The sequence below is a fragment of the Pelophylax lessonae genome, assembly GCF_965119305.1.
Source record: "Pelophylax lessonae genome assembly, chromosome: 1".
In the NCBI taxonomy this organism is placed as follows: Eukaryota; Metazoa; Chordata; class Amphibia; order Anura; family Ranidae; genus Pelophylax; species Pelophylax lessonae.
In genome coordinates this window covers 56000659-56028128 of record NC_138768.1, presented here as the reverse complement: position 1 = coordinate 56028128, position 27470 = coordinate 56000659, and positions in this window count along the sequence as shown.

Genomic DNA, 27470 nt, shown 5'->3' with positions numbered 1-27470 from the left:
TAAGGACTGTTACTATCTATGCATACTAATTCTATCATCTGCACTGTTACATAGATTGCTAGCTCTTGAGTCTACTACCATCTATCCTTGCACTGGGTTAGTCTATCCTGTATTTGTCATCTGCTATCCTTACCACCTGTTACCATACTCGATTACATTCTACCTAATACCATCTAGTACTCTCCTGAACATTTCTATCAAGTGCTTACCATCTCTGTCACTGTTCACACCTGTCCCTTCAGCACATCACCTTCATACTAACATATACATCCTATCACTCCAGGAACATCTTATTGAGTGTGTATATCTGTATGCTGAAGTTGACAGGCCCACAGTGATGAGTCTGGAGAGTTGGATTTGGTTATTCAACACATCTCTACATGATTACTGAGTGGAGATTCTGCAGCTGCAAATCCAGCCTACTACAAAAACGCAGGAGCGTTACATTATGCAGGGAAAAGGAGATTCTGAACACAAGAAAAAAAAAGTAGAGGCACAGCTGCAGGAATCGCAAGTCAAGGTGTCAGAAGGTGACCGATTGTGTGCTAAGCTGTCAGAGAAGGCAAACCGACTGCAGGTTGAGTTGGACAATGTCACAAATCAGCTTTCTCAAGCAGACAGCAAATCTAGAGAAATTGCTGAAGATTTTTCTATCTTGGAATCGCAGCTGCAAGACACGCAGGAACTCTTACAGGAAGAGAGGTGTCAAAGGCTGAGTTTTAGCACAAAGCTCAAACAAATGGAAGAGGAGAAAAATGGCTTCCTGGAACAATTAAAAGAGGAGGAGGAAGAAAAGAAAAACCTTTCAGAGCAAGTCGCAACATTGCAAGCTCAGATAGCGGATATGAAAAAACGCATGGAAGAAAGCGTTGGTTCATTAGAAATTGTTGAAAATGTGAAAAAGAAGTTTGATCAGATGCTTGGTGAGGAGAAGACTGTGTCTGCAAAATATGCAGAAGAACGCAACCGTGCAGAAACGGAGGCGCGTGATAAAGAGAGCAAAGCCCTGTTCTTGGCTCGCTCTTTGGAGGAAGCTCTAGAGTGTAAGGTTGAACTAGAAAGAGTTAACCAACAGCTGCGTACAGAGATGGAAGATTTAGTCAGCTCCAAGGATGATGTTGGGAAAAGCGTTCAGGAGCTAGAAAAGTCTAAGCGAGCCTTAGAACAGCAAGTAGAAGAGATGAAGATTCCGTTGCAGGAACTGGAAGAGGAATTACAGGCAACAGAGGATCTGTCCCAAAGAGGGGATAGTGTGCCTGTGTCATGGTCTTACCTTCTTGCTGTTCTCCTTCGTTTGACATGTGCTGGCGGCCATCTTGGTTTCTGGGTTTCTTGTAGCCTCCCACCCTGCGGCTCCTCCTTCCCACTGGGAGGAGCTGGATGCCTAGCTCATATATATAGGAGGTCTGTGGCTTCAGTTCCCTGCTTGGTCCTCCTGTGTTCACATGCTACTAAGACTGCTGCTACTTCTGGTTCCTGTTCCTGGCTTCGTCTGACTACCCTGCTGGTTCCTGATCCTGGCTTCGTCTGACTACCCTGCTGGTTCCTGACCCCTGGCTTCGCAAAGACTCTGCATCGGTTTCGCCATCCGTTTGGACTTTTGCTTTATAGCTTGTTTTTCAATAAAGCTGTCTTATTTTCACTTATCTGTTGTTGTACGTCTGGTTCATGGTTCCGTGACAGCCTGATGCAGTTTTTAAAAGGATCGGTGTTTTGGGGTCTGTCCTGAGTGAGCTTTAGAAATGTGATGACATGTGGCTTGAATCACCCCTTTGGAATAAACCGTTCCTTCAAAAACTTCAAGCATTGGAAAATGTATCATTAGAACTTCAGCAAACAAAGGAGCTGTGTAAGAAATGTGATGATTTCTCAGTTCAGGCTGAAAACCTAGTGGAGAAAACTAAAGCGGAGAAAACTAAAGCAAGTGATATAAATCTGGGAGAAAAAAGCAAACACCACCTAGTGGAGAAAACTAAGGCTGTTCGTGAAAACGTGAAGCAAATGAATTTCAAGTGCCTTTCAGGGAATATTTCCAAAATGGAACTGGTGAAAGACAGGTGGCAGAAGTTTGAGCGTGATCTTGAGATACATTCCATGTGGAGTTCAGATAGAGAAAAGGAACTAGGTGACCTTGAGCGGTCAAATAGTTCAGTAGAGATGCAATTCAACCGAGGCAAGGAAATGCTGGGGAAGCTGCAGGGGAAAAGTGGTGCAATGGCAGAAGGTGCATTGAAGAAACCTGTAATAGACTGTGTTTCAGTTCCATGCTTCTTCACTGATGCAGAGAGGAGGTCTGTAATGGATACCACCCAGATCGCTGGGTTCAACTGTCTACAGCTAATTAATGAAGCTACTGCCTTTGACCCATATGATGGTGGAAGGAAAGTTGATAAAGTACAGACATTTCTTGGAACAAAGCTAAGTGAAGCAGAGGTTCTCAAAGTGTTGTGGAAATCATTTGTTGATTGCAGAGAGAGGCGTCTTAAGAATGTTGAAGACTTTAAGACTAGCAAAATTGAGTTGCCTATGGATCACGGTCCTCCATGGTGGATAGGACAGACGGTTATGCAGGACAAACTTGAGAAGGAGCGAAATGGCAAAAATGCAGTGGAAGAAGATGTATATGAGATAAGAGACAAACTGTGTGACATTTATGAGAAATCTGTCAATGAAGATGACAGAAACAGTTTCATCCGGAAGCTTGAGGATACTAGGAGGCTTATCAGTGAGAGTCAAGAGAAGTGCCTGACACATGCGTGTCTGGAAATATGTGTCCCAACCCTAGGGTTGAAACAAGAGGGGGGGTATGTGACAGGAAGTCAGGTAAATCTGTGGATGTAGTCACAGACAGGAGATACATTTCCACCTGGTTTAGAAAGTTCACCAATTACTATAGGGTGTTGGCTGCAGAGATAGCCAGCAGGAAGTTGAAAACCATTCAGCTGTTCAGAATGAGGAAATGAAGGCCTCTATAATTTGTCCAAAGAAAGTCTAAGGATTGCAGCCTCCTGCCGCTGTGTGGGCATGGGGAGAGGACAGTCAGATGTGTGCCCCCTGAAAGCTGTGTGAGCATGGGGAAGACCTTCTGAAGCGATGTGGCTGAGGAGGGTAACAAGTGTGAAGACTACTCGAAGTGAGGTCTTGGATCGTTTCTAGGTGAAAAAAAAACAATGGACATTTCCTGTGTGAAGGGGAAATTAATTAAGACTGAAGACTACTCAAGGTGAGGTCTTGAACTATTTCTATGTGGAAGAAAATAAATGGACTATTGAGTGTCTGCTGTAGGATCAGCAAAGTTTGCTCCAACAGTAGGTTGGAGACAGACTTCATTAGATAGGTTCCTGTGTGTGGAAGGTAGCCGCCCACAGTGGCAAGGATTTATTTTGTGTTTTATTTTTATTTTGCTGTTTTGAGGCTTGCACTTGTGTGAAGTAAACTCCAAGAATAAACCAAACTGTTGTTTGCAACCACTTCTCGGCTATCTCCCTGTGTAAACGCACCTCCCAAAGGGGTCATCCACTCCCGCCACTGAGCTAATCAACCCCACAATATATATATATATATATATATATATATATATATATATATATATATATATATATATATATATACTGCATATATTTTTCCGCGACCAATAATTAAACAAAGGGAAAATATACTAATAAAGGTGAAAATAAAATTTAGAAAATAAAAAAAACAACATTGTTCCCAAATGATTCATGGGAAGAAACATATATAAAAAAGTGAACATGTGGCAATGTACTGTAGAACCTCCATACTGGAGAGGAGTGGACATATAGGTGAAAGGAAATTATATATATATATATATATATATATATATATATATATATATAAAATGTATATATACACACACACACACACACTGTATATACATGCGCGCGCGCGCACACACAAACACACACATATATATTTTATTTTTCATATGTTATTTTTCATTTTAGTTTGTTGATAAGGTCTCGGTTACTTGATATGTCTCTATTTTATTTGGTTTTGCAATAAGGATTACACTTTATATGCTGGAAGTGCCGCCACTCTTTCTTCACTTTCTACTAGGTTTGCACAGTTACTTAACACTTAACATTCCCCCCCCCTAGCTAAGACAATGATGAGACAAGGATTATCGTTGCTTAAAAGTTACTTAAATTCTTGCCAAAGGTAACAGGTTACAACAATCCATACACTGCCAATCCCTCAGTTTAATTTGCATACACTTGAGTCCACAAGTTAGCAAGAAAGTGCAAAAATAATGATATCCTGGGGCCTGGGCTATTGATAAACTGTTCCACTTTTTACAGAATGGTTCTGTAGTGCTACTTGAAGTTCAGGCACGCAGCTTTTCCTATATAGGCCAAAGGACTCTACTGGCCCCTATACCTTCCCCCAGTCTCCAGGGGGAGCTCTCCTGCTATAAGGCACAACTTCCATCTCACGCTCCCGACATCCCAAGACCAAGATTGGCTTCTCCCTTCAATAGAACTAAATAGAGGGTCGGGCCATTCCTAACAAATACCATCTAAGGGGAGATGCCACCATCAAAGGTGCATTTGAAAAACTGCTGCGCAAAAATCATGTGACATAAATATATGCAACACCCACCGTTTTATTCTCTAGAGCCTCTGCTTAAAAAATATATAATGTTTCAGGGTTCGGAGTAGTTTTCTAGCAAAAAAATATATATATATTCATAGGAGAGGGATGTCAGAAGTGGTTCAGACTGAAATTGGTTAAAGCTGTAGTAAACTGCCAAAGCGAAAAAAAAAAAAGTAAATGGGTACCCTGCAAGTCTAAGCCATAATGTGCTAGTATGAACCGCATACTATCACATTATGACACACATACCTCACATGTAGCCCTCCAGTGCAATGCATGCATGTGGGAGCCATTGGAATGGCGCTATGCATTCAACGGCATACTGTGTGCTCTGAATGCAGAGCATCGCTGAACATGCACGGGTGACATCAGCTATTGCCAATGTGAATATCTCCTAAATGATGCATGTTTAGGGGATATTCATTGTACCTACAGGTAATCCTGATTGTAAGTTTACCTGCAGGTACAAGTGAAGAGAAGGGACTGTAGCAGGTTTTCCAGGACTGTGGCCTGATATGGGTCTGCCATTGTTACCAGTTACCTCTCCAGCCCATGTGAGCTGCGGCCCTGGGTGTGAGAACTGAGACATTGACAACTCCGGCATCTTGGTTTTGTGGTTTTTATTGTAGAAAAGGGGATGGGAGAAGGGAATGAGTGGAATACTGCTTTAGGCTTAACTAATTACACTTGGGACTTAATCTGGGAAAAATGCCCCTTGGCGCTTCCTTGACGCTAGCCGACGCCAGCCAACGCTCACTAACACTGAGAACACTGTAGCTTGATAGAAGTGCTGGATCCTAGACAATAAGTCCAGAAGACCCAGGACTGTTAATTGTAGAATTACTGACACTGCTGCACTGCAAAGTCACTGAATACTCCCCTCCCGCCTTGCACAGGCTTGAGGTCATAGGCGGCTCTCTAATTAGGCAAATTAGGCGGTCGCCTAAGGCCTCGCACCTACAGGGGCCTCGCGGCCAGTGGCAGAGCGACAACATTTAGAAGGGCGCAGTCAGTGAAATCTCCCAAGTAAAAGATTGCTTTAAATCCTCAGATATAAAAGTTGCAGCAGTGTGCTGCAGTCCCTTTACTGCAGCTGCCAGGTGTCTGTTGTCGGCTGACACTTGCCCCGCCTTCTCTGCCTGGGGATTGGCCGTCTGATCATGTAATCCTAAGATGTGGAGGAATTGGTGGGCGTGTACATGCATTAGTAGGAAGTGGCTGGCCAGTCAGCTCACTCTGCTATAGTCAGTTGTTGCTTTGGGAGGAGAGCTCTGCCCTGGCCCGGGAACATAGAGGTAACCAGGCCCTGACTTGTCACTCCGAAGGCTGGTCATAGATTTGTGGTGTCTACTACGCAAAGGGGGTGAGTAGCCCCAGGGAAGTTGGAAGAGCCTTAGAATGGTTGGTGGAGGAGGAGGAGAAGAAGAAGGCCCTGGGTGGCTGGGGGAGGAGAGGGTGGCTGGAAGAGGAGAGGGCCCCTGGGTGGCTAAGGGAAAAGGAGAGGGGCCCTGGGTGGCTAGGGGAAGAGGAGAGGGCCCCTGAGTGGCTGAAGGAAAAGGAGAGGGTACCTGGGTGGCTAAGGGAGGAGAGGGCCCCTGGGTTGTTGAAGGAGAAGGAGAGGGCCCCTGGGTGGCTGAGGGAGAAGCCCCCTGGGTGGCTGAGGGAGGAGGAGAGGGCCCCTGGGTGGCCGGGGGAGAAGGAGATGGCCCCTGGGTGGCTGGGGGAGGAAAAGGAGAGGGACCCTGGGTGGCTGGAGGAGGAGAAGGAGAGGGCCCCTGGGTGGCTGGGGTAGAAGGAGAGGGCCCCTGGGTCACTGGGGTAAATGGAGAGGGCCCCTGGGTGGCTGGGGGAGAAGGAGAGGGCCCCTGGGTGGCTAGAGGAGAAGGAGAGGGCCCCTGGGTGGCTGGAGGAGGAAAAGGAGAGGGACCCTGGGTGGCTGGAGGAGGCGAAGGAGAGGGACCCTGGGTGGCTGGAGGAGGAGAAGGAGTCAGTTGCCAGGGAAGAGAGTGGAGCTGTGCCAGTCCTGCCAGGGCTGTGACATTATATAGCATATGGACTCTGTACATTATTGGTAGCTTTTGGTTGGAGTGGTCCTTTAGATGTTTAACTCTGTGTTGTTTTTCCCCCCAGCTGTGAGGGACTGAGGAATGACAGCCCACTATGCTGGGACTTATAGTGCCCTAGAATGTGGAGGACTGAGGAATCCTCAGTCCCTCACAGAGGGCACTACAAGTTCCAGAATAGCAGGCTGCCATGCCTTAGTCCCCAGAGAAGGCACTACAAGTCTTAGCATAGCAGGCAGTAGTTCCTCAGTCCCCTACAGAGAGCAGTACAAGTCCAAGCATAGCAGGCTTCCATTCCTCGGGGAGGAATGGCAGTGCACTATACTGGAATTTACAGTGCCCTCTGTGGGGACTCAGGTATGGCAGCCTTCTGCAGTGGGACTAGTCGTGCCCTAGACTGTGGCAGACTGAGGAAGGGAAGTGTAAGGGGGACTCTGGAAACTCTGATGCAAGGGGGAGCTTTGGTGACCACAGAGTTCCCTTGTACACCAGAGTCCCCAGCTTTCCCCCTCAAATCAGGGTTCCCAGAACTCTCCTTACATCAGAGTCTCCAGCATTCCCCCTTAAATCGGGGTTCCCAGAACTCCCCTTACTTCAGAGTCCCCAACATTCCCCCTAAATCAGGGTTCCCATAATTCCTCTTACATCAGAGTCTTCAGAGTTCCCTTTTACAGTGTAAGGGGGAAACTCTAGAGACTCTGATTTAAATTTGATTTAAGAGGGGGACTCTAATGTAAAGAGGAATTCTGTTGGCTCTGATGTAAGGAGGAGATGCTGGGGAGAATCTGATTTAAAGGAGAACTCTTATGTAAGGGGGGACACTGAACTCTGATGTAAGGAGGGACTCAGGGAATCATGACCTATAGGGAAATGCTGGGGACTGTGATGTAAGAGCAGACATCTATATATATATATATATATATATATATATATATATATATATATATACATACATACCCGATGTTTAATGATCTTTGATTAAAGATGAATTGGTTAGAGAAAATTCTAGAAACTGTGAATTCATAGTACAAAGGTTAAGGCCCTTAATATATGCAATTTATACAGATAATTTTTATCACTTGAATTTATATTCCCATTATGGGCGCGAGTGGGTCCTCATGTCCAAGTTTTGCCTTAGGCCTCACAGAGCCTAGAGCCGCCCCTGCTTGAGGTAGTACACTGTAGATTTCTGTAAAGCTGCAACTGTTAACTGACACACTTTGTACAATTCAGGGCCCAACTGCAGGTGCCCCCTTTAACCATGAATTCTTTGGGGTTCACTGACTATGTACCCCCTCTGTAACTTCAGGGTCCTCAACCTAGGTACCCCCTTTCAGCTGGCTGGAACTGGATCCCAGAACCTCTTCCGAAGTGGTCCCCTCTGACTCTGGCAGACCCCCCAGTAGCAATCCTCAGTACTCACGACCTGTGTAGGCTTTCCTGGGACTGGACCCCTCTCACGCTCCGCAGGCTCTCGGCACACCGGATCCCCTCAGCTCAACTCAGCACTCTCTGGATTCTCTAGCGACACCCCGAGACATCCACCTTCCTCAGACAGGAGGAGAGACAGCCGCACTCTCCTTCCTGGGACTCTGCTCCCACCAAAGACACCGTGCCATGCACTTCTCCCCAAACTTATACCCACTCCCAGAATCCTTTGCAGCCTTATCTGCCTTCTGGGGTAGTTACAAGCTGGGATGTGTCCCCTGATTGGGCTTCCCACACTGCCCGATGAGACGCCTCTCACAGGAGCCAGTGGGGGTACTTCTCCCCTCAGCAGGCACATCTGGAAGCCCTGACACCCTAACTAAATAAATCACAGCCTGCTGTTAGGCAGACAATGCCCACTATACATTTGCCTAGCACCTACCTGTAGGGTGCTACAGAACTTTACCTGTTTTGGGTATATTTTAAGGTCAGAAGACTGCGGCATTTGCGTGCTGTGTATATCAGCCTTTTTCAACCAGAGTGCCCAGGCACCCTAGGGTGATTTGAGGTTTATTCTGGGGTTCCTTATTCTGGGGTGCCTTTGGGCACCCCAGTTTATTCTGGGGTGCCCAAAAATTGCATACAAGCTGGCGTGTGGATGAAGGCAGCCTATTTAGTTACAATAAGTCACACGTTTTCATTGTGCAACATTACAACATTCTAGCTGCCAGCGTCCTAATGACCAATGGCATCATCAGTTGATAAGGAGGATGTAAGTCACCTGCATAGCATCTTTGTTTGACCCTCCCCTGCCCCTCTCCATCAGCATTGGGGTCACAGTAGCTGAGTGATGGAGAAAAACTGAGGGGGGGGGGAAGAAACATTGGACCCCTAGTCAGAACCAGTTTGCAAAAGTGTATTTGGTTTGGAATAATAAATCATCTCTAATGTTGGGTGTCCTACCTGGACTTGCGGATGTTGCTGCATTATGTAACACGATTAGAATCGTTTTTACATTTTAGAATGAGGTGCCCTGATACTGTCCATATTTTTAAAGGGTGCCTTGATATTGTCCATCATTTTTAATGCCTTGACTGAAAAGAAAGTTGAGAAACACTGGTGTATATATTAAATAGGTCCATGTTATATTTAACCATACCCATTTAGAACACAACCACTAGTGATGAGCCGAATGTGCCTGGGTTCGTTCAGGGTGGGTTTGGCGAATGTTACTAAAGTTTGGGTGCCAAATCTGAACCCCATTGAAGTCAAAGCAGTAAGGCTTTTGGTGTACAATTTTGCTTTAGATTTACTAAAACCATATACATACCTCCCAACATTTTGAGATGGGAATGAGGGCCACCTATTAGCAAAAGTATGCAGGCTTTAGATATGCCCCCCTAAAAGGAGAATAAAACAAAAAAATGATTAGTTAAACCCACAAGTGCTTTTTTACCACTACTATTCCTTTATAATGGCTTTTAAAATTTACAAATGCAGCAATTTAGAAATTGGATGAAAGGTTTAGCACTGGGAAACACATTTTGAAAGATAAAAAGTACATTTTATATACAGCTATATAAATCAGACCAAAATGGGGGACAAATGAGGAGAAAAGAGGGACAGGGGGACTTTGTTCCAAATCAGTGACAGCCCCTCGAAATCAGGAACAGTTGGGAGCTATGCATATAATAAGAGGGCAAACCTAAACACTTTCAATTTGTATGCAATCAGGCAGGCCCTTGTACTACATAGTTAAAGGTAAACCTAAAGGAAACTGAATAAGAAAATTGTATAATTTATGGCCATTTTCTAAGCTAATGGGCAAGGCGTTGTCAACTAAATGACATGGGGTGCGGGAGGCGGTTACTGGACACTGCCCTGGTGACATGTACTAAAGCAAAACAAAGATTTTATAAATTCAGTTTGGCGGGGAGAAGCAATTTTAGTAATGCTTAACAACCTCCTGCAAAATCACGTACCTGTACGCCATTTTGAGGAAGTGGTTGTACCGGAGTGATGCCTGCAGCTAGAGGCATCACCCCAGGTACCATTTTTTAGAGCAAACAGTTGGCTTTCATGTGATAACCGATGCGGCTAATCCTCACATCCACAGGTGGTGGTCATATATAAAGGAAAAATTGACACTCCATAGCATAATACTGTTGAATACTATTACATCACCCAGAGGAGTGCGCACCGTCACCAGATGGCTGATAGTATGAAGCACCAGCACCCTTAAGTCCCAAATGCTTACCAGATAGTGAATATTTATATGTGATAAGTAGGAATGGAAGTGACACACAGAGACCTCTCCCGACACCACTGCCTCTTACCATCAATACCACATGCCGGAAGTAACGTCGTTGGAGATCTCGGCAAACCAATTTGCCGAGATCTCCAACGACGTTACTTCCGGCATGTGGTATTGATGTCTCCTATAATGCTATTGGCTCCGAGGACTGGACGACAGACTGTGTGGCTCTCACCTATTACAATCTGGTAAGAGGCAGTGGTGTCGTGAGAGGTCTCTGTGTGTCACTTCCATTCCTACTTATCACATATAAATATTCACTATCTGGTAAGCATTTGGGACTTAAGGGTGCTGGTGCTTCATACTATCAGCCATCTGGTGATGGTGTGCACTCCTCTGGGTGATGTAATAGTATTCAACAGTATTATGCTATGGAGTGTCAATTTTTCCTTTATATATGACCACCACCTATGAATGTGAGGATTATCTGAACACATCGATTGAAGGCTGGGTGTACTGATCCGATTTGAGTTTTTGGGCGAACTCCATTCTGCTTTCTGGTAAGGAGATATGAACGTTGGTCTAATCATCTGATACTGGAATCGTATATTTTGGACTGTGCCTATCATTTGGATACAGACTTGTTACCATTGTGGACTATCAATATTGTGCTTTATCTGACATTTATCTGTAGATTCAGTACTCATTAGCGCAACTTAGCCCTTTACATACTTACTTTGCTTGTCACAATTTAAGTTGCTGCTGTGTTTCAGTAGTTAGCGCAGTTATATTTTCTTTTTACAACCGATGCGGCTAAGCAGCGGCTCAGCCGTTATTACAAGCAGCGGGAGGAGACGTCCCCCTCCAGCTGCTCCACCCAAGTCTCCCGTCCCACTGGGAGACCCAAGCGACCAGCCAACACATCCATCCACTGGCCGGAGTCCTGAACGACTTAGTTCGGGTCTCCGATGTAGTAACCCGGAAGCGATGTCACAATGTCACTTCCAGTTTACTTGGCAGCCAACTGAACCAATTTTCAAAACTACAAGGTATTCAAAAAAAGCTGATTTTGGTGTTTTGACTACTTTGAAGTTCAGAGGAGGGATATGGGGTCTTTTAGACCCCAGATTTCTCCAAAAAGAGTACCTATAACTGCCTATTCCCGTCACAAGGGATGTTTACATTCCTTGTGACAGCAATAAAAGTGATCAGATTTTTTTTTTTTTAAGGGACATTTAAAAAAAAAAATTTAATCCCCCCCCCTATCCCCGCGTGCTCACACGCCAAGGAAAACACATACGTAAGTCGCGCCTGCAAATGTAAACAGCGTTCAAATCACACATGTGAGGTATCGCCGTGATCGTTAGAGCAACAGTAATAATTCTAGCGAAAGACCTTCTCTAACTCTAAACTGGTAACCTTTAAACAATTTTAAAGTGTCACCTGTGGAGATTTTTTAAGTACCATAATTTGTCGCCATTCCACGAGTGCATGCGATTTGAAAGCGTGACATGTTAGGTATCTGTTTACTCGGCATAACATCATCTTTCACAATATACCAAAACATTGGGCTAACTTTACTGTTTCGTTTTTTTAGATTCAGTGAAGTCTATTTTTTCAGTAAAGTCTATTTTTTATAGATAAAACAAGTTGCGCTCAGTGATAAAGGACTAAAATAAATGTCCAAACACCTAGCGATAAATAAACCAAAATGCTAAACAAAATAAATGTCCATAATAGTCCATATATAAATTGGTGATGTATATGAAGACAGTGATGTCAATCCAGACTCCCTTTGGTGGTACGCTTACCAGAACATAATGTGTCAAAAGCCAGGATTCGAATCAGAAATCCTTTTGCCTTGTTAGCAGATATCCATGATTGGCCAGAATTAAAAACAGATGCGCCAATGTAGATATAGGGATAGACCCAAACCAAGGAAGTCACTCAAGAAGACTCCTTACCAAAGGGAATGGCGAGTGTAAATAAATAATCCACCACCGATAGGTCAGTCCCTTATCAGACTGTATTTATATCACTCTCAGACCAATATCACTCCACCAGGCCAACAGGAAAGCCAACACCAATATGAGCCCCTTACCAGATTGAGAACTTGGTATGCATAAGTAGATGGATATTAGGATCCTCACAGATGCGGAGTAGATGTGCCAGACTGCAATGTGTATATCACAAAGATCCTGGTGTTGGATATATGGTAGGATCGCCACAGAAGCTCAAATTGCAGGCCCCAATAGATTAAAAACATAAAGAGAAGAAAGCCACCATATCGTAAAAACGTACAAAATATTTATTTTAAAAAAAGGTAGTAAACTCACATGTATAAAGGAACAGAAGATCGTTAGCGTAAGCCGCCGGCCAGACGGCTAAGCAGATCCGCACTCGTCGGACACTTCCGGAAATGACGTCAGCACGCCGTGACCTAATGCCGTTTCGTCACAGATGACGTTTTCAAAGGTAAAAAACATCATCTGTGACGAAACGGCATTAGGTCACAGCGTGCTGACATCATTTCCGGAAGCGTCCGACGAGTGCGGATGTGCTTAGCCGTCCGGCCGGCGGCTTACTCTAACGATCTTCTGTTCCTTTATACATGTGAGTTTACTACCTTTTTTAAAATAAATATTTTGTACGTTTTTACGATATGGTGGCTTTCTCCTCTTTATGTTTTTAATCTATTGGGGCCTGCAATTTGAGCTTCTGTGGCGATCCTACCATATATCCAACACCAGGATCTTTGTGATATACACATTGCAGTCTGGCACATCTGCTCCGCATCTGTGAGGATCCTAATATCCATCTACTTATGCATACCAAGTTCTCAATCTGGTAAGGGGCTCATATTGGTGTCGGCTTTCCTGTTTGCCTGGTGGAGTGATATTGGTCTGAGAGTGATATAAATACAGTCTGGTAAGGGACTGACCTATCGGTGGTGGATTATTTATTTACACTTTGGTAAGGAGTCTTCTTGAGTGCCTTCCTTGGTTTGGGTCTATCCCTATATGTACATTGGCGCATCTGTTTTTAATTCTGGCCAATCATGGATATCTGCTAACAAGGCAAAAGGATTTCTGATTCGGATCCTGGCTTTTGACACATTATGTTCTGGTAAGCGGACCACCAAAGGGAGTCTGGATTGACATCACTGTCTTCATATACTTCACCAATTTATATATGGACTATTATGGACATTTATTTTGTTTAGCATTTTGGTTTATTTATCACTAGGTGTTTGGACATTTATTTTAGTCCTTTATCACTGAGCGCGACTTGTTTTATCCATATAATTTTAAGGGTGTGGTCACACTTGAAGTTGCAGCTAATTCATTCCCGTTAGCGCGGTTACTCTTTTCCATTCTAAGTCTATTTTTTAGTCATCTGAATTGTTTTAGTTTTAGTCGTATTTTAGTCGACTAAAATTGTGTTAATTTAGTCGACGAAAACGTTTTAGTCGGTTTTAGTTGACGAAATTAACACTGGTTCTAAGTCATTTCTAGCAAAAAAATACAGATTTTAACTTGTAAGCAACAACAAATGTTAGAAATAGGCCTGGTCTTTAAGTAGTTAAGTATAACATAAAAAAAAAAGTAAAATTTTCTTTAAATAACATGCCTGGGGGATTCCCTGACCCTGCTTGTGAATTGGTGCATCAGTACAATATATACAACCTACTACAGCAAAACTGACATTGACAAAAAAAAGCGTGTTAAAAAATTCTGGCAAAATGACAGCGCCCCGCAGCTTCATTCTGTTTGTAAACAAAGGGGCTGGTGATTCCATTCATCTATACCAGACCCCTATCTCTCCTAACATTGGATTTAGGATCCCGCCAGCACCAGTAAAACAAAATTGCCTGAAGCCTCCCCTGTTCAGAAGTATATAAATACTGAATAACTGAGCTGAACACAGAAGGCCAGAACCTTACTTGAAAGGGCAATATTGTTATTTCTCTATCCATTCTTCCACCAATACACAGATGTGCATTTTTACTGCTGAGCTAGCTGTGCTGCTTTTCTCTTTTTCCAGGAAACCTATGCCGGTAACTTTTAATGATTGGCATTTACTGCTTGCAGCTTTCATCATAGGGAAGTACAATACAATATTTGTAGTTAGGGCAACTATTTTAATCAAAGCACTTGCTGGCATCTATCTGTGGACTGATACAGAGCTTTAGACTGAAAACTTTCTGAGAATAATTCAGGATGATGAATTTTGAACTTTATTTGTCCACCATCTATATATATATATATTGTTTTTAAAGGAAATCTATGGTGTTTATAAAGTTTTTTTTACATATCTGTGAGTATGAGTGTGGCATAGCAAGCATATCTGATAGTCAAGACTTTTAAAAATTAGGGGTAATTGTGGTTGTGGCTAAATGGCACTTACATTGGAGAGGCTTAAAGTGCCATAGTTAAAAACAAAAAACCTGAGTCTACTGACTGTATACACAGCACTCATATGCCATGGTCCTTTACCCAAAAAATATGCTTTAATTACTGTGAGTCTGAGACAAAGCCCGGGGACTGAGACAAAGAAAGGTCTTTTGCTGAGCAGGTACAAGAGCTAGAGAGACCTGTTGCTCACACCATTGAGGACCAGAGACTTCTTGGCCCACATACTACCCAGCGTATAGGACCGGACTTGACGCATGCCAGAAGCGGTAAGCTGAACTGTCTGTGCTTATCTCTACACTTACACAGTTAATGAAAAAGAGATTGCTCCTTGTTCAGTAGCTCATCAGCCATCCATTACACACTCTTAAAGGGAAAGCTTCATGTGCACCACCTTACAGAAGGGGCCCAATGGTAGCCAGATAATACTGACAATTTGGCACTGGGTACTTGTAGTGACCTCCAGAGTTACCCCTTTGTCAGGAACGTATACAGCCACCTGCTATTAGGGCTGAAAGCATAGTGTGCACACAAGGACCTTTATTTTTGGGTTAGTTCATGCTAATACTCTAACCCTGTTGGCGCCAGTTATAATTGGGTTTGGCATTACTACAGTTCAGTTGATTGACCTCCTGTTGGTCAGTGCTCACATTGTCTAATACAGCATCTGGAAACATGTTTGATTGCCTGTTTATGGGTTCATGCCTTGTTTACTACCTTTTCATAAAATATCCTTTCAATCTACCATCCGGTTGCTTGTGGCCGATTTTCTATACATTGGAAAAATAGTTTTTTGGTCTGTTCAGGGTTTCCTTAAGATCTGTGCTTGATTGCTCCTTTCTGCTTCTGGAGGAACCTTCCAGAAAATAGAATAGGAGCGTCAACCAGTAGTTTATTAATATTTATCAAACCCCAACCAATCCCTAGGAAGGGTTGCCCAGAAAGTGGCTGTAGAGGTAAATGTATGGGAGGCCTGTTCAGAGAGTTCTTGTTCTGGGGCTTCTGCCCCTGGGATGCAGTCTGTATGCTAGAGTTACTGTTTGGGCCTCACCAGGTGCTGGGCTTACGGCCTAGAGAAGATTTGCTAAAAGGATTTTTTGCTGGAGGCATCATCATCATGGAGTCTGGTCTGGAGAAGGATTTTTGGCTACCCCCCACTGAAGAGTGTTGCATGGAAGCTGGGTGTCTGTTGGAATACATTGTTCATGTATTTTGTGCAACAACTACATCAACCAGTAGATGGTAGTGTTTATAAGTTTGTAGATGCATCTATGGTATGCTCTATGTCTTTTTCCTGAATAAAAGTTTACTGTTTCCTGTCTGCAGTTAAGCAGCAAAGCCCGTCCTTGCACTGTTTGTTCTGTATGGCTATATATAGAATTTCTAACAGGTTATGAGCCCACACACACACCCAGAGAAAAGCTGAGAACCCAATCATAGCCAGCTATAGCAAATAGTTCAAGATACAGCAACAGAAAGAAGACTGCAAAGGAATGAAATAAAATCACCAGTAACACAGCTGCAACAAAGCTTTCATTTGTAAATCTGACAAACCAGAACTACCAGTCTTAGAAATTCAAGATAAAAATGCTGCTAATAAGAGAAAATATGTGGAAATGTATAAATGAAATAAGGCCAGAACACCCATTATAATGAGTGGATAGAAAAAATCCAAAAAGTTCACAGTACAATCTCTCTTAGCATAGAAGAGAAGATGATCAGATCATACATATATGTGTGAAACTGCTAAAGGAATGTGGGAAGGATTACAAAAGGTGCATGAAAGAGCAATAAACTATTTGATTAGAAAGCTATACCAGACAAGCTGATAAAAGGCCAGGATATGCAGGATTACATAAGGAATGATTAGAATGGTTGAACCTTTGAGAGGTATAGAAGAAGTAAAAGATTTTCATGTGGCAGCACTATTACCTAGTGGTTTACCAGAAAGTTATGAAACGCATGTCACAGCACTTGATGCATGTCCAGATGATGAACTGACATTGGAATATGTTAAGACCAAGCTTGTGGATGAATATAAGCATAAAACAAAAAGCAATAATAGTGACAGTGCTTCTTTCGCAGAGTCTGCTTTAAAGACGAAAAATAGGAAAAAAACAGTAACATGCAACAAGAAATACGTGAATGTTTTGTGTGCAAGAAACAAGGTCATTTAAAAGCAGATTGCAGAATCTGGAACGCTAGGATGCAAAAACAAACATACTAAACTACAAAGGGCCAAAAGTGTGAAGGAAGAAATAGATTTTTCTATAGATAATGATAATGTTTTTTAATCCAAAGGTCACATCTCATCTTTGTAGGCAAGGTGTGTTGATTCAGGAGCTATGGGTCGCTTGACAAATGACAGAAATTTCTTAATTCACCTTAACCAGAGTAAAACAGAAAAAAATGCCAAATATTGGCAAATAAGAAGGAATAGGAGACTGCTTTCTTTACTGTCCTATTCCCCACACTGTCACCAGAAAGATACCTGTGAAAAATGCCCTCTATTTCCATGCTTTTGAAACTAATCTTTTGTCAAAGCTCACAAAACAAGGCAATGTAGTGACCTTCCAAGATGACATTTGTGCCATCACAAAAGGGGATATCTTACTTGCAAAGGCTAACTAAAATTACAAATGAACTGTATCAGCTGACCTGCAATGAGGTTATTAATACTGTCAAGGAGGAAAAACATTCAAACTGCATTAACACATGGCACAGGCAACTTGGGCACAGAAGTCCTAACATAATAAAGAAATTAACTGAGAATAACTATGCAAGTGGAATAACAATTAGTCCATGTAATCAAACAATGAAATGCACCAGCTGTAAAAAGAAGGAAAAATGACAAGAACGAACTTTCCAAAGCAGAGTAATAGCAAAGCTAAGAAACCTCTGGACTTAATTCATTCAGATTTTTGTGGTCCAATGAAAAAAATTACTCCAGGAATGAAGAGGTATTTTCTTACTTTTATAGATGATTATTCGAGGTATATTACACTATATCTGTTACACAACAAAAGTCAAGTACCTAAGAAACTAACAGTATTTGGCTCAAGTAAGCAACAAATTTAGAAAAATGCTGTGTTTTGCACACAGACAATGGAAATTAATATACATGTGATAACACAGGCGATTCTCAGAAAGCATGGAGTAATATTTCAAACTACTGTACCATACAACCCAGAACAAAAACGAGGTTGTAAAAAGAATAAACCGTACTCTATGTGAGAGTGGAGGAACCATGCTGCTTGATGCAGATATGCCAACCACATACTGGGAGGAGGCAATAATGGCTGCATGTTATCTCCAGAATTGACTACCAGGAATATCAACAAAGAAACTCTATATGAACTGTGGAAGGGAAGGGTCCCAAATTTGAACCATCTAAAAGTTTTTGGAAGAAAAGCCTATGTGCAAATCCCAAAAGAAAAACATACAAAATTGCATGCTTGCCAAAGGAAGCTGTACTTACAGTGAATCTCAAGAAGGGATACAGAATCCTACACCAAGACACAAACCAGATGACCATCAGTAGAAATGTATTTATAGATGAAACTTCAGCGTGTTTACAATTTCATGAACTAACACAAATGTTTCAGACTGAGGGAAAGTCCACATCAGTGTCACATGAAGATAAGCAACAAAGTGACACAGAAATAGAAATTAACGCAGACAATCCAAATGCTGTAAAAGAAAAAAAAATTGACGCTCTTATTTTGTTTATAGCGCATGATCAAAAAATCGCACAGGTGATCAAATACCACCAAAAGAAAGCTCTGTTTGTGGGAAAAAAAGGACGTCAAATTCGTTTAGGTACGGCGTCGCACGACCGCGCAATTGTCCGTTAAAGTCACGCAGTGCCGAATCGCAAAATACCCCCTGGTCAGGAAGGGGGTAAAATCTTCCGGGGGTTAAGTGGTTAAGTAGGACCTCCAGAAGAAAAGCTAAAACATATGTCTAGGCAATTTTTTTTGTTGTTGTTGTTGTTTTTATTTTGGATAATGTAGGGGTTTTTTTTGTTTTTTCTTCTTCTTTTTTTTTTGGGGGGGGGGGATGTTTGTGTTCTGTTTAGGATCTCCATTTAATTCTTGTTCAAGATACACAGCAGGAAATGAAAGCAAACCTCTCCAAACTGAAGGGAATTCTCCACCTGTAAAGTGCTGGATATCCTATATCCATATATATATATATAAATATATATATATATATATATATATATGTATGTATATATATAGGGGCACATATATCAACAAATACCTAGGTTTTAACTGTCTCAAACTAAAAAAAAAAAAAGGGGGCTAGAGATAGATTTTAAAGCTCAACTCTGGCTCCATGATGTCCTGCACTCACAGTAAGTTCTCTATCTTCCAGGTGGAGTGATGCAGGGTATCATTTAACTTAGAACACTGAGGACATCTTGTGGTGAAGAAGAGGCACTGCATAAAACAGCTTAAGATTTAAAACTTAGGAGCACCTCTCGTGTACGCCCAATGGAGGGATAAATAGACTATCTCGGTACCCAAGGATTACAATGACATGTTAATAAATTTAAAGTTTAATTTGTCCATAAATGAAAAACAAAGACATATGTCCATAAATTAAATAAACAATGGGAAATAGTTTTAATGAATATGAAGATAAAATCCTAAAAAAAAAAAAAACAGCCAGCGTCAATCTATTGATAAGAGGCGTCTGAAGAAATCCTATTGGATGAAACGCATCAGATGGACATGATGACACCGGTACACTCCGAAGCCGCAGCTATTACATTTTAAGTTTGGATGCTTATCTTTTATTCAGGTTTGTAAGTACCCTTTTAATAAACTTTCCAGTTTATCATACGGGGCTTCACTATTAGTGCTTTATTGTCTCTTTGATGGTGGCTCTCCCATCCATGAGAGCTTAGGCATTTCTTTCCACATATGTCCATCTGAGGAGGAGTGGAGAGAGGAGGGGAGGAGGAGAACGATTCTTTGGTTTCCACAGCTGATTCTCCGTTTGCTGCTCTCTACATGCTCCATATCCATGGAGGTCTGGTAAGCAGCCTCTGCTGGACACTTTTTGGTGGTGTGTGCCATTCATTCACAGGATTACTGGTGAAGGGATAATGCAATTAAAGCGACATCCTTAGTATTTCAAGCTGATGTAAGTTGTAGTTACGCTTTAGAAGTATGCTGAATCCTCTACATGTTTTACAGTAAAAAAAAAAAACGCTTCTTCAGGAGGAATTGTTCACAATTTATCTTTAACAATACAAGTAAATGTCAAAACAATGCAATAATCAGTGAACAACACAAGTGAGGGGGGAGAACTTTGGTTGCTTAACCAGAGAGACAGACAAACATTAGCAGCAAGGATAAGGGATTTCCCCACGGCAGGCATGGGGGGCAACAGGCAGACACACGTGGCCAGGTACTGAAAGTAAATATAAAGCATAATTAGGTGAATTCTTTTTTTCTTTGGCAATACTGGTAAGGGTGATACATAATTCCCATCATGCCTCCAAAAAGGCAGAGAAGGGGGTGAGAGAGAAGAAGATAGGGGGAAGGGAGAGAGAAGGGTCTGGAGGGGAAGGAGGTAGGGAATGGTAAAAGGAGAAAGGCAGAGAAGGAGAGGGGGGGGGAGAAGGTAGGGGGGGGAAGGGAGGTAGAAGGGTCTGGAGGGGAAGGAGGTAGGAAAGGGAAAACGGAGAAAGGCAGAGAAGGGGGGGGTAGAAGGGTCTGGAGGGGTAGGAGGTAAGGAATGGAAAAGGGAGAAAGGCAGAGAAGGAGGGGGGGGAGTTGGGGGGGGAAGGTAGGGAGAAGGGTCTAGAAGGGAAGGAGGTAGGGAATTGAAAAAGGAGAAAGGCAGAGAAGGAGGGGGGTAGGGGGGAAGGGAGGGAGAAGGGACTGGAGGGGAAGGAGGTAAGGAATGGAAAAAGGAGTAAGGCAGAGAAGGAGGGGGTAGGGGGGAAGAGAGGGAGAAGGGTCTTGAGGGGAAGGAGGTAAGGAATGGAAAAAGGAGAAAGGCAGAGAAGGAGGGGGGGGGGTAGGGGGGAGGGAGAAGGGTCTGGAGGGGAAGGAGGTAGGGAATTGAAAAAGGAGAATGGCAAAAAAAAAAGGAGAACGGCAGATAAGGAGGGGGGGAGAAGGTAGGGGGGAAGGGAGAGAGAAGGGTCTGGAGAGGAAGGAGGTAGGGAATGGAAAAAAGAGAAAGGAAGAGAGGAGGGGGAGGGAGAAGAAAAAAGGGAGAGGGGTGGGAAGAGGGGGGAAGGGAGGGAGAAGGGTCTGGAGGGGTAGGAGGTAGGGAATGGAAAAAAGAGAAAGGCAGAGAAGGAGGGGGGGGAGGGAGGGGAAGGAGGTAGGGAATGGAAAAAAGGAGAAAGGCAGATAAGGAGGGGGGGTCGGGGGGGAAGGTAGGGAGAAGGGTCTAGAAGGGAAGGAGGTAGGGAATTGAAAAGGGAGAAAGGCAGAGAAGGAGGGGGTGGGGGGGGGAAGGGAGGGAGAAGGGTCTGGAGGGGAAGGAGGTAAGGAATGGAAAAAGGAGAAAGGCAGAGAAGGAGGGGGGTAGGGGGGAGGGAGAAGGGTCTGGAGTGGAAGGAGGTTGGGAATTGAAAAAGGATAAAGGCAGATAAGGAGGGGGGAAGAAGGGAGGGGGGGAGGGAGGGAAAAGGTCTGGAGGGGAAGGAGGTAGGGAATGGAAAAAGGAGAAAGGCAGAGAAGGAGGGGGTAGGGGGAAGGGAGGAGAAGGGTCTGGAGGGGAAGGAGGTAAGGAATGGAAAAAGGAGAAAGGCAGAGAAGGAGGGGGGGTAGAGGGGGAGGGAGGGAGAAGGGTCTGGGGGGGAAGGAGGTAAGGAATGGAAAAAGGAGAAAGGCAGAGAAGGAGGGGGGGTAGGGGGGAGGGAGAAAGGTCTGGAGGGGAAGGAGGTAGGGAATTGAAAAAGGAGAAAGGCAGATAAGGAGGGGGGAGAAGGTAGGGGGGAAGGAAGGGAGAAGGGTCTGAAGAGGAAGGAGGTAGGGAATGGAAAAAGGAGAAAGGAAGAGAGGAGGGGGGAGGGAGAAGAAAAAAGGAGGGGGTGGGAAGAGGGGGGAAAGGAAGGGAGTAAGTAGATGGGGAGGGGGGGAGAAGTAGGCCTACACTATACTTATTTTTGGATTGAAGGCGACTATTGCAGCCAATAGTTGTTTATATTTTTTTCCCTTTACAGTCGGGGGGGGGGGGATTTTATCTTTAAATTGGGCTTTAGACTCGAGTTGGGGGTTTCCATGGGGGGGGGGGATTACTTTTTTTAGAGATCCTGACCTCTACCTTTCTTATCTTATGGAGTGTCGAGGGCTGTTTCTGTTCTCCGCCACTACCTACAAACAGCAAAGGAAAGACTGAATAAAATTTAATTTAGCCTTACACAGTCTTCCCCAGCACAGCTATTCAGACTTCAAACAGCCCAGCACTGAAGGACTCCTTTTTTTGAGTAATTGGAAAGAGTTTTCCTGGAGAACCTATTTAATATTCACTGTCAAGTGTTTTTTGCCCTGCAATAAGGATCAGACACAGACATCAGTGAGACAGATGATGCTGTTAAGTAGAAAGCCATTTACAATATAATTTTTTCCTATAACCCTTATTTAACAGACAATGGCTTTAACATTATCTATCACAGGTATCGGAGGATGCTATGCCAAGGGGAAAGCATTGAATAGACCCAAGGCTTTTCATTACTTGCTCACACTGGGTTTACTGCTGATGGTTCATGCAGAAAGGGATGCTGGAACCTTGAAATAGAATATTTGGCTTCTGGTGATTCCAGAATAGAGACGGGGCGACAGGTTCATTAAACAGTGTATATCACCACCAGTCTCCGTAGGCCACGTTTTAAATGAGTGCCTTCAGGATTCTACAACCCTTGGCAGCACTTTGCTGTTTCAGAAAACAAACAATAAATCACTTATCTACTAATAGAAACGGGTATCTGTAAGTGGCTCCAGCAAAGTAACATAGTGTAAGTAAATACCATTCACACAATTTGACTTTTGTAGCACTGAATAATGGGTAAATGGCATAAAGATGCAACAATACATGCCAATGCCAGGTTTACTTAGTTATTAAAAGAGAACTCCAGCTTGTAACACAGATCCACACATAATAAAAGTTGTAAAATTGCCACTTTGTAATATATATGGTGCCAATTAAATGAAACTATAGGAATTTTAAGATGAACAACACACCAGGGACCCATATATATTGCCATCTGGTCAGCTTTGCCCTATGTGACTTCCCCCAACCAGATGTTCTAATGTTATAAATGTCACTCCTGACTGATATTGATTGATTACTGATCTGAGAGATGTCACAATATGAGATGCATTGAAAGCTTTATATACCTGTTATCTCATTCTGCCCAAGTTCTTGGGGGAAGAACGAGAAATTTCTGAACTGAAACAGATGTATTCAGAATAAAAATGTTGATTATTTTTATTTATTGTAGTTTTTTGGCATGACTGGCATCACTTACAGTATGGCTGTGAATGGCTGTTATATGGCTATTCAACTGCAACGCTTCTGAAATATGGCTGATATCTGTAGGCATTGCTCTCTCCAAAATACATTGCTCTCAGGTCAGACACTTCCTAACTCTTCTTTAGCGCTAAACACTGACATCACGTATGGCAGTACCAGTCGATGTATGTGACACACTGCACAGCACCCAAACCCTTTTGATTGCCATGTCAGAAGCTTGTATGGTGAAATTCTAGTATAGGAGCTTAGGGTGTGCAGTGGTAACGTCAGCACAGAAAATCTCAGTGCTGGCCTTACTTGACATTTTAACAGAAAAGGTAGGTGCCCAGGGAGCAGTAAAAACAGGTGGTCAATCTGCATTTTTATGCCTCCAACTGCCCAATTACAAGCGGACATAGCTGCTGGAAGGGATTGTACACCTGTAGCTTCTGCCATGCTTTGCTTTATGGCCATGGCAAATTTAGCTCAACACCACCTGTCAAACTCGCTGATTGAAGTCCAAGAGGCTAGCCATGTTTCAATACAAAATCTCTGTTCAGCTACGAAAAGAAAAAAAATGTATAAAAAAATGGAAAACATGCATTTGGTAGGTGGCAGAAACGCCTTCAGAATACATGGAAACCGCTGCTCTGCCACCCTCTACAAAGCAGTCCACCATGTTCAATTTTCAGAGGGTGGTAAAAAATGAAGGCAACCTAACTTGTTGCTTACTAAATATGTGCAAATTTAGAAGCAATAATAAAAAAATGAACAGATTAAAAGGATGACAAAGAGCATGCATACACTGCAAAATCCGATTATGAAAGCTGCAAAAACATGGGATTCTTCACAGCAATGTCTCTGCAACTCACTCAGCATAACTTGATTGGATAGCATTAGGGCTTTTTTTCCCTCAGAAAATAGGTGCAGGTACTCCCCCCTCCCCTAAGTCACCCCTTGTCCCCCCCCTACCCAGCTGAGCATCGGGCCTTGTCTCAACCCCCTACCCACATCTCCCAGTATGACCCTCTTTAGAGAATAGAGAACCAAGTAATATTTTAGTGGTGTTTTGGTGGAATTTGTATGGAATTTGTTAAGGATAACAAGAAAGGCAATAATATAGATCCCTTGGGGCAAGCAGCAGTAAACCCTCCACAGCAAGGTACAATATAGGGCCCCCCTCCACAGCAGCAATAAACCCTCCCCCATCCCAGGTAGCCAGAAAAAATAGACCCCCCCTCCAGAGCAGTAGATCCCCCAGCAACATAAGGCCTTCCACAATAGTAGAGCTCCCAGTGACAATATATCCCCCAGTAGCCAGCATTAATAGCCCCTCTAGCACACACCAGCATCCTTTGCCGAAACATTCAGTACATTCACTGCTTTAAGTGCCAAAACTGCAGTTCCTGCTGAAATAAAAGAAAACCCTGCATAGCAATAACTCTATAACAACTGAGGATCTAGCTGTAAATGACTACTTCAGGAAACCAGTTCAGAACACAGCTACTATCAATTATCCTCACAAACAGTGTCACTCTTTGTGAAGGTGAAGGTAGCTCTAGTAACACAGCTAAACAGTTGAAGGAATCCAAGGCCCAAGGACAAAGGACCACCCTACTGGAACTGAAGTAATCTGGTAGCAATCAGAGAATTTCTCCTCATAGTAGCTGGGTCTTCCGGAGAGGGTACATGGTATTGAGCTTAGCACACCAGTTCTGACAGTGGAGGGCCTCTAACCTAGCTGTAGATCACTTGCTCAGCTACTTCTTCCTCATCATTACTGCATACTGAAGAATGGAAAAATGTTTTCCAGAGGAATCTGTGGGGTATTTAGAGAATCATTTTTAAAATGCACATGTGCAGCTATTGACTTCTGTAGAGCAGGGGTAGCCACACAGTGATTAAAATTTCATCCAGTCCCTGCTGAAGTTCCAAAAGGTGATGGGGCTGATCTAAGGTGTTAAGGTACATGCATTTAGGTTGATCTGAGGTCTAAAGTGCATGCAATGAGGCTCATCTGAGGTCTTAAATGCATGCATTTGGGCTACTTGGATGGTCAAAGTGCATGCACCATTGCTAATATGAGGTCTGAAGTACATTCATTAGGGTGATCGGAAGTCTGAAGTGCATGCATTGGGGCCGATTCGAGGTCTGAAGTGCATGCAGTGGCACTGATCTGAAATATTAGGTGCATGCATTGGGGCTAATCTAAGGTCTGAAGTGCATGCATTGGGACTGATCTGAAGTGCATGAATTGGGACTGATCTGAGGTTTGAAGTGCAAGCACTAGCGCTGACCCAAAAAATGAATTGCAAGCAATGGGGCTGATCTGAAGTCTGATGTGCATGCACAGTGGCTGATCTAAAATCTGAAGTCTGTGGTCATCCTCCTGTTGCCAAACGGCATCCTCTGATCATCCTTCTCCTGTGGTTAACGTACTCCAATCATCCTTCTCTTCCTGGGGTCACCCTCCTTCTCAGATTACCATCCTCCTCCTGTGGTCACCCTTCTTCTCCATTAATCTTTGGATGATTAGAGAATCGCATCCTGTGGTCATCCTTTGCCTGGGTTCACCGTTCTCCTGTGCTCACGTTCCTCCAATTATCCTCCTCCTTCAGTGGTCAACCTTTTTCTCCAATTATTTTCCTTCTGCAGCCATCCTCTTCCAATATAATTCCTTTCCTGGGGTCACCCTCCTTCTGTTATCAACCCCCTCCTTCAACCATCTTCCTTCTGTGGTCACCCTCCTCCTTCGACTATCTACTCTCTGTGGTCACCCACTTCCTCCGACCATCATCTCTCTGTGGTCACCCTCCTCCTCCGACCATCTTCTCTCTGTGGTCACCCTCTTCCTCCGACCATCTTCTCTCTGTGGTCACCCTCCTCCTCCGACCATCTTCTCTCTGTGGTCACCCTCCTTCTCCGACCATCTTCCTTCTGTGGTCACCCTCCTCCTCCGACCATCTTCTCTCTGTGGCCACCCTCCTCCTCCGACCATCTTCTCTCTGTGGTCACCCTCCTCCTCTGACCATCTTCTCTCTGTGGTCACCCTCCGACCATCTTCTCTCTGTGGTCACCCTCCTCCTCCGACCATCTTCTCTCTGTGGTCACCCTCCTCCTCTGACCGTCTTTTCTCTGTGGTCACCCTCCTTCTCCGACCATCTTCTCTCTGTGGTCACCCTCTTCCTCCGACCATCTTCTCTCTGTGGTCACCCTCCTCCTCCGACCATCTTCTCTCTGTGGCCACCCTCCTCCTCCGACCATCTTCTCTCTGTGGTCACCCTCCTTCTCCGACCATCTTCTCTCTGTGGCCACCCTCCTCCTCCGACCATCTTCTCTCTGTGGCCACCCTCCTCCTCAGACCATCTTCTCTCTGTGGCCACCCTCCTCCTCAGACCATCTTCTCTCTGTGGCCACCCTCCTCCTTCGACCATCTTCTCTCTGTGGCCACCCTTCTCCTCCGGCCATCTTCTCTCTGTGGTCACCCTCCTCCTTTTGTCAACTGCACCCTGTGGTCACCCTCCTCCTGCTACTCAACCTGGCATTGGTGGACCTTAAATATCTGTGCATTATGTTAGTAACCATTTGGCAGCAAATAATAGTTTCTACACATTTTGCATCTGTGTATTTAGCTGTTCGGCTGAAGGTGTCCTTTAACGTTAATACAATACACACAAGAGGAGGAAATCCGCAATGAGAAGTGCCACAGCGCCTTTACTTTTGCCAGTGAATATCCTTGAATCGTTACCTTCAAAAAAAGCATTTTTTCAGTCCTTCAGAAGTCAGTGCAGCAATGTTGCTACAAGACCGGACATATCTAATTACACACAGCATTTCCTGCGGGGGATACCCAACTTCACACCATCGCACAGAATGCGTTTTCTATTAATCCATCCCTATCGCAGATTAATAAGCAGCACATTTAAGATTAATGCTGTTAGTCAGCATGAAAATATTCATCACCACCAGTATTTGAAGAAAATTTGAATTTGATTTTATTAAAGAAATATGTTTAATGGACCGTCGAGAGGACCAGCTGCAGCTTAAAAGTTCTGTTTGTAAGAGCGGCTCAATAAGCAATCCTCTTCAAAAGGTTGTAAAATATTTATAATGTTAAATGCATACAAAACAGTCGCAGTTTGAATCTCCCACTAGAAGCGGCAGCTCAAATATTGGTTTGGTTTCTTTTTTTTTTTTTTTTTATTTGAACTACAATGGTAC